Below are 9226 nucleotides of genomic sequence, written 5' to 3'. Positions count from 1 at the left end.
GCACAAAGCTGAAACACCATATTTCACCCATATTCAAGAAACTGAGAAGCTAATACACTAACTAATACACTAATACATTAGTGTATTACAACAACAGGTATTCGCACACAGCATCCATTATAATTCCACCCACAGACAGATAATAATACAAACACTGTCATGGTAGACTTGTCATGTCACCTGTCCAGAAGGTTTTTAAAATTCAGCTACCCTTGCCAGGTTATATTGTCTTTACTAAGAAAACTTAATCCCAGCTCAGATTTAATAAATAAATAAATAAATAAATGTTTACAAATAGTTCTTTACTCAACAAATCTAGTTGAAATTCTCTTTCTTTACCAGTATAAGAAAGTTTTTCTTTTAAAAATAGACTACATTATATGTAATAGGCTTGTTGCTGGCTGTTAGTGCCCATCAGCCAAAGAGGGACTGCAGTTTGTTAAAGTGCACTGGTATAATGTTCTTCCTATTAACAGAAACATAACAGCAGGAAAGTACATTTGGAAAAAAAAAATAAAGGCAGCTTTGCTGTCATTTTCAGAGTGGAAACTCTGTAAACTGATAGCTCCAATCATTACTACAGCAACTACCACTGAAAATTTATTTAAGTTGCAGATAAATTCATCCAACATCTGTTGAATAATTCATGTTGCCTGAATTCAGTACCTGCTGCTAATACTGAAGCATCAGTACTGCCCAAAAGAGCCATTCAGATTCTAAGAAATATTTGAAGATTTTTCAAACATTTATTCCTTGACATAAGCAAATTTTCATCTCATAATAAAGACTGACAGCTCTCATTCTTTTTTTTTTTTTTTCTTCAAAAGTGCAGGTAGTGCTATGTAGTCGTTCTGAAACAATTATGACATGAAATGGAAGCTATTCACACATGGGTGGACTTCGTAAGAAATTTTGTGTGGTAAAATATGGCTTTGTCTTGTTGCAAAGGGGTATCAGATCTGGAGGTGTTGGTCTTATTTGGTGCACTCAGCAGCAAAGGATGTACCAAGCAGCAGTCGAGATGATCTGAAAGCATAAGATAATGATCAGATGTGGCAAAACTTTGTCAGACCTGACACTTCTCTTAATAAGAGAGTAAAACATATAAGCTTATTTGTCCTAGGATATGCAGATGAATTTATTCATATTGATGAACTCAAAGGGTCTAGTTGTGTGCATCAGCAATAAAAATTGGGGCAGGATATTAAAATGCTTATGCAAGGGCAATGTAACTACAATACAATTTCTCAAGTTAGCATTCATGTAGATCAAAATATCCTACCTCACATATTTTCTATTGTCTCAGGAAATGATTAAAGAAAATGGTTTATACAATGGTTTATATTTTAATGGTTAAATACTATAATAATAAATGGTTTATATATATATAATACTATAATAATAAATTGTTTATATTTTAAATGGTTAAATACAATGGTTTATATTCTCCATTAAATACTAGGTAGCAAATTTAACATTTCTTTTCTTTGTATATAATCATGTTGTATACAGAAAGACCAAGTGTCATGAGATAATACTATGACTGACATTCAGTAAGTTTTATTGCTTTTCTATATTTAAACATTTTTTAGTAATGATAATAACGTATCCCTTCTTTCTTCTATATTGTAGTTGTCATACTAGAATGTAGAAAATGGCAGACTGCTTCAAAAAATTAGCAATGTCATTTGACTTCTTTTGATTGACTTCAGAATTGTTGCATGCTCATCTAATCTATGAAAGGTACCATAATAGTTCTTAATTTGTCACTATTCCTTAATGATTAACTGTTCATTTGCTTCTCTACATTTAATGCAGAGAAATCCAAATTCTGCAGTCTATTTATTCCAAGATAAATCATCACATTTCACAACTGAAAAACTATTAAAGTACAACTATCTTATTGCAAGCACGTTATTAAAACTAATTTTGATAATGTCACTAAACATACTTTTTTTTTTTAAATAATATTTTTTGATAACAGTAGCAACAAAATTCAGATCAAGAGTGAGGTGAGTTCTCAGTAAAACATCTCCATAGAATGAAGAAAGATTGACTAAAGCTGGGACAGGAGGTGTTGTGAAGTACTGCTTGAATGATGCTTTAGAAGAACAGTTGCATTGTAGGAAAAGCATCACACTGCATTAAAACTTCCCAGCTCAGTTATCACCTTTGGCACTGTTGAGTTGTCTACCTCAGATTTTTCATCTCAGTGTTCATTTAAGGATGAGAAACATAGCACTATACAGAACTTTTGTTGTTGTTATCACATATTCCAAAAATATCCAGTTTGGTGTTGTGTGTGTGTTTTTTGGTTTTTTGTTTGGTTGGTTATTTGTTTTTTTCCTATATAGGTTTCTCATAGACCACAGACTCATTATATCTGACACAGCAAGGACATTAAAGACCAATAAAATTCTGATATTTGGTAGACCCTTCAGGTACTCTTATAATACAAAATATACCTTATCACACTCTAATTTTTGTCTCTTTTTCTCCCCCACAATGAACACTGATTGTTTACAATTATCACATGTCAATTCAACAACACATTTTCACTACAGGAGGAAAGGAGAAAAGAAAATGCATCTACCTTCTTTCTTGTTTTTCCTCACTATTTTTTTTTTGAATATTTTATTTCTTCAGTTGACAGGTACTAGTAGATAACTCCAGTTTAAGCTGATGGCTTCTTGTTCACTGCCTCTAGGTGACTGCATTCTGACATTTAGAATGCTGAGATTTTCTTTGCCATTTCATAAATCAGCCCACATATTTACACAGCAATCCAGATAAATGTCTCAAACACCAAATCCTCAAAAGAATTTAGGTATTGGTAGCCCATTTTTCAGAATTACAACCTTTAGTGGTCATTTGTAATATGCAATTTTAAAGAGTCAAGAATATTATAAATTATCTTCTCTTTCACTCAGAAGAGTAATTTTAATCCTCTTTCAAATACTAAGATCAAAAAAATTTTAATGCTGTTTTTATTTTGTTTACTTTAGGCATCTGCAACTATTTCTAGTTATGGTAAGTGTGCCATGTTCCTATAAAGAAACTGGGATTTAGTGTATATTTCAAGAATTTCAGTCCAATGGGTTCTATTTCATAGTTTTCAAATGGTACACAACTCACCACTAAACTAACTGCCATTAAAGACATCAACAGTATCATCTGACTTAACACTCTTCACTATACAGAAGATAACTCTGAGTACACTATCAGAAAATGTTTATTTTTCTCTGGTTTCCAAAAGAAAGACTTTGAGATTGGTGTCTGTCCTTCCATCTTCAGCTCAAAAACTTTTAATCCTACTCAATTTTTCATCTCATCTCAACCAATTCAAAGACAACACATAGTCTCAAAAAGATTTATTCTTCAAAAAAATTTTAATGAAAATTCTATGAATAGGAAAGGAGAGATCAAATTAATACTTTCACAGAGAAAATGTCAGACAGAATTGTTTGATATTATACACACAGTTCAGCATCAGCTGGCTGACCAAATAGTGTGAACCTACTTGCCAATCATTTAACATGCACATAGCTTAAGATTAGCTGCCATATGTGCTACTTCTTGCACACAAAACTTAGCATTACTGCACTGTGTAAGGAAAGTATTCAAATCTATAAAAAAGAGGGCATCATTTGTCATACTGTTTTCAGAGCAAACTTGTTCAGTTATTACTCTTACTATACTTTTTTTTTTGAGAGAGAGGGAACTAATATTTAAGTTCTTCTATCAGAACTGTAGATATTATATAATATTAAAAAATATTAAAAAATAAAAATCTGTTTACTGATACTTTGATATTTTTATGCTGCAGTCAATCGAGAGTTTGCTGATACAGGTGAAAGTGTCAATTACTCTGTCACTGTAATGGGATAAGGTAATAAATGCAATGTATTATACTGAATGCAGAAGAAGGCTGATAATTACCTGCCATCACATTGTGTAAGCTTCCGAATCAGTGATTTTGAGCTAGGTACATAGGTGTTTCAACATTTGCATTCAGGTACCACGAAATCCCTGTGGCCCTCAAAATTCAGAGTCTCAAGATTTGAATATTACTACTTTCATATATATATATATATATTATATATTATATTTTTATATATTAATTAATTATTATATTATAATTGTTATATATATATATATATAAATTGTTTGGAAATTATTTTGTAATAGCTAAGAGAAATATTTTTTTTCTCCCTTACTAAGGATACCAGAACACACTGCTTCCTGAGCACCTTTGAATTGCCTAGTTCATCATGCTGGCTGTTGCAATTCTCACTTAAAGATAAAGTTTGAGTTTTTACTACCATTTTCTTGATAGGCATCAAAAACAAGCTTGAGACAGTTCCACTGAGGGGCATATAAAGAAGAATCTGCTTTTAGACATATTATCCTAGTAAAATAATCTTAGAGAAAAGTAGAAAAATAAATATATAAGCATAATTGCAGATAATGATTCCACAAACCTGTCTGTCAGCATTAATATTAGCCTCTTCACTACACTGGTTATTTTCCCATGACAGTAAAGTTGGTGTTTGCAGCCATTCACATATCTGACTAGTACTTTTCTATTTTCTCTTCAGCAAATCTGCTATGACACACCCTGTGTGACACGTGAAGAGAAAGTCCAACTGATGGAAAACCAGAGTTTTTCATAGCACCTCCCAGCACTAATTTCTGCTTATTGAGACAAAAAATTCAGTTGGGCTGAACAGGAAAAGAGACTGAATTTTGACTTTCCATTGGTCTATATCAGATATATATATAAAATATATACACACAGGCCAACTTGAGTGACTTTAATCATATAAAGACTGAGAAAAAAATAAGTAAACTGTGTTCTCAATTCTTTCCACAGAATAATTGAGGTTGGAAGAGACCTCTGGAGATCATCTAGTCTCATCTCCCTGCTCAGAGCAGGGTCGACTACAGCAGAATGCTCAGGTCCATGACCAGTTTGTTTTTGACTACCCCCACACATGGAGACTCCACCAACACTCTCATCAAGTTGTTCGTGTCTGATCACCCTCCGAGTTAAAAAGTTGTTCTTTATATTTAAAGAGAGCTCTGTGTATTTCAGTTTGTGGCCATCGCTTCTTGGGCCATCCCGCCGACACCACTGAGAAGAGCCTGGGTCTTTCTTCTTTATTCAAGATTCTCCTGACCCTTCTCTTTTCCATGTTAGACAGAGTCAGCTCTCTCAGACTCTTTAACACCATATTCTCCAAGCTCTTAATCATCTCTGTGGCCCTTTAATGAACTTTCTTGAGCATGTTCATGTCTCCCATAATTCTGTACACAGCACTCCATGTGTGATGTCACCAGTCCCTAACAGAGGGGAAAATCGAACTCCCTCAAGTTGCTGTTGATGATCTTCCTAATGCAGGCCAGGATGCTGTTGACCTTTGCTGCAAGGGTGCATTTCTGGCTCATGGTCAACTTGTTCAAGAGGACACACAGGTCCTATTCTACAAAGCTGCTTTCCAGACTGTCAGACCCCAGCCTGTACTGTTGCATGGGTTTATTCCTCCCCAGGTACAGGACTTTTTGCCTCTCCTTTTATATTCTTGTTGGTTCATTTCTCAAGCCAATCAAAGATCCTGTGAATGGCAGCACAATCATCTATTATATCAGCCACTCTTCCCAGTTTTTTATCATCTGAAAATCTGGTGGGGGTGTACTCTGTATCATCATCAGGGACATTAACAAAATATCTTTGGCCCCAAAAATCAAACCCTGGGATACACCACTTGGTGACTGAAGTACAGACCGTGCCACTGATCTCAATTCTTTGAGCCCAGCAGTTCAGCCAGTTTCCAATTTATGCCATTGTCTATTCATCTAATTCATACTCCATCAGTTTGTTAATGAGGGTGTTATCAGTTTTGAAAGCCTCACTGAAGACACAGAACATCCACTGCTTCCTTAAAATAGTAACTGCATCACAGGAGATGTTTGTTTTGGTCAAGCCTGACTTCCCTTTTGTAAGTCTAAGCTGATGACACCCAGTCACCTTTTAATTCTTCAAGTTTGGAAATGGCTTCCAGGATTATTTGCTCCATCACCTTCCCAGGGTTTCATGTGAGGCTGACCAGCCTCTTCTTCCTCCGATCCCCAGAGAAGGTAACAAGTGGCCTCTTCCATGTCTTTTGTCATTAAAACACTTGCCCCATTCAGCAGTATATTCATATTTATCTAGTCTTCTTTTTATTGTTGATATTACCACAGAAGTTCTCCTTGCTCTTTTCCATATTGCTACCAGCTTCATCTCCAGTTGGTCTGGGTCACCCAACTCTACTTCCATCTCTTGTGTGGTTCCTTTTATATCTGAGTTTTGTCATGCATGCAGGGTTCCTGACACCCCTGCTTGACTTCCTACACATAGGCAAGGATTATTCTTGAGCTCAGAGGAAGTAACCTATGGAAATGAACCCACTCTCCTGGACCATAATCTCTGCAGGACTGTATCCCCCCCAGCAAGCCAGATCAGAATCTGTTGTCCTGAAGCCAGGGTTGTGATCCTGGCTATTGGCCTTATTTGCTCTCAGAATTCTGCATTTCACCATAATCACTGCATTCTCATAATCACTGTAGCCAGGGTTGCTCTAAGATTTCACATCCCCTTCCCAGCCACAACCACCCCCCTCCTTTCTCTTAAGCTTTTTTGTTGTTGTTTAAGCTTACAGAAGCTCTACATTCAGTTTTCACTTAGCAAATGCTATCAGTCTTTATATCTACTATTGTATCCATCTTAGGAACAGACTGTCATTCAAAATGCATTGCTCCTAACTTTTTTTTTTAATCTTAAGGAAAATATTAATGAAACATGAAAAAAAAAAAGAAAAAGGAGTGAAACTACAGAAGATCATGTATGCTATTCATCAACAATTTCACCACCACCCCCCTTCAACTCAGTAATCTTATGACATTTGGCTAAGATCATATTTTGGTAAAAACAAACAAACAAACAAAAAACCTCATTCACATATTAAAGAGGATAAATTTCCCAATATTCTTTTGCAATTTAATTATTGCTCAAGTAGTTTACCAATTGCAGACCTATTTTACTAAACCTACCATAAAGAACATGTTAAGTCTGCAGCATGAGTTAGATTCATATGCAAGCAGTTTGATATTTAGTAACTGCAGTCATTCCAAGACAATCAATAATGTAAAATAATTAATCTCCTGCCTGACTCCAACTCTCTATGCACCTAGCCAATATTCGTGGGTTTTTCTTAGTCATACTTTATGAACCAATCATCCCAATGAATTTGCAGATCCAAAATCTAACTCTCTTTAAAAATACTTCATTGGAGCATAAAATAAAAATAAAATTAGTTTGCAATTGTAATTTTGTGGGTTTTTTTGTTTGTGTTTTAATACCTAAGCATCAGAAATTAATAAAATATGACCACTACTTATTTGCATACTCTTATGACAATACAAGAAAAACTGGCTACAAGAGGCACATACAGTAGTTAGATACCAGAAAAGAAAAATATTTGAAAGCAATAGTTTCACAATCCCTTATTGTAACATGAATTTTAGAAGGTAGATAACATTTGCTTGAGGTAATAAATATGAATGTTACTACAGTCATTTAATATTCAGCTCTGAAACTTCAGAAATTTACCCATTCTGCAGAGATGGGTTGCTATATTAAATTTACAATATTGGCACTGTTTAAAGTCCCCAATCTGTATAAAAATTGGCTTCCTGATTAAAAGTTTATTCTTCCTTCTCCTATATCCTGAGGCATACCCAAATCATTGTACCTCATCTCCAGTGACACTGAGACCTCAAGGTTTACTTCAAGCAGAGGCAAAACAGTTTGCCTAAAGCATAAACTGATGATGATTTAAAATTCAAAGCCTGAAGTTAAAAAAAAAAAAAAAATTAGAAATTCAGTGTCCAGACTGCACTGGCATAATAACAGACTTTTTCTTTTCTTCCCTTAGTGTTTCAAGATACTGAATCCACACACTGCAATATACTAGGAGCGTACAGTCATGGCACCACTCCTGTACTTTCTGCCCTTGTTTGTGCCTGTCTCCAACCAGTAGGCACATACAAAGGCTACCCCAGCAAAGGAAGAGAGCTGAGACTGTAAGTTCAGTGCACTTGCCTTTTCTTCCTTTCATGCCAACGGTATGAAAGACACATCACGAGGTGGTTGGATAGTTGAATGATGAAAACAAGCATCCATCTTCTTTTATGCATCTCCGATATGTCAACATATCTAAATACGGAAGTTAAAGTCAAGCTGATAGGACTAAAGGGAAATTCCAGAGCTTAGCCTAGTTCTTTATCCTCTGTAAAGAAAAGCCATATGAGAACACTGTTCAGGAAGGACTAATTTATTTTATCTCGGATAGTCATTAAAAAAAAAGTAAGCAGTTATTAGAATTTTTTTTTTTTAAGAAAGTTTGTGATCCTTCATTTTAGCCTTTTCAAATGAAGACTACAGATATCAAAGATGACAAAAGTAATATGGTTAAAGAACAATAATGGAAAGCGTGATCAGTATGCAGATTCTATTCTCCTACGCTAACATTTCTCTAAAAATTTTAAAGTAAAAGCAGATTCTGAAAGCCATTTTAAAGCAGGTCTTTCTCTGCCAGAAGAAACAAAAAGAACACAAAACATCCTGTAACAGATACTTTGCCAGAGTCAAAGATCACTCTTCAAATGGTGAATTCTGCTTCCAGTCTGAAATCCCTGATATACCTGTGCAAAGTCTAAGTGAGTGAAATGAAAACTGCTGCTTTCATATGTATCAGCTGGGGTCATCTCTTATCCCTGCCAACCACAACTCACTCTTTGAAGTTCATTAAGCTTTAATTAACTGGCATTCCATAAAATGCCTAAGGTTTTCAAAATATGCCTAGCTCGGACTGCATTAGGCAGTAAAGTCTTCTATATTTCCACATACTGCATTACTACAATTCATTTTCATTACTACTGATAAACACAAAGATAACCAAACATAAATCCAAGCTCCTGCTGCCAGCCCTTCCCTTAATTAAGTACCTAAACTAAGAGTGAAACATCCTTGACATTTCAACCACTTGCTATCAACCTTCTCTCTCTCCCCCTTTGTAAGCACTTAAAAAAAATAAAAAAATAAAAAGGAAAAAAAAAAAAGGTAGAAGCATGATGCTTCATTATTCCATTTTATATCCTGCTAACTCCAGTCAGCTGATTGCTA

General features: G+C 34.9%; 1 long non-coding RNA gene across 1 annotated transcript; it reads right to left on the bottom strand.

Annotated features, from left to right (window-relative positions):
- Nucleotides 1–797: 797 nt before the first annotated feature.
- Nucleotides 798–9025, bottom strand: LOC308195415. The gene is made up of 3 exons (XR_013951467.1): nucleotides 8679–9025; nucleotides 8144–8257; nucleotides 798–1026 (listed from the first exon to the last, which is right to left on the bottom strand). It is a non-coding gene; the product is annotated as an uncharacterized lncRNA (long non-coding RNA).
- Between the last annotated feature and the right edge of the window lie 201 nt (nucleotides 9026–9226).

Source organism: Anser brachyrhynchus, assembly GCF_964034855.1.
Source record: "Anser brachyrhynchus genome assembly, chromosome: 5".
Lineage (NCBI taxonomy): Eukaryota > Metazoa > Chordata > Aves > Anseriformes > Anatidae > Anser > Anser brachyrhynchus.
The sequence above is the reverse complement of the archived record's forward strand: the minus strand, read 5'-3'. Positions and strand labels throughout refer to the sequence as shown.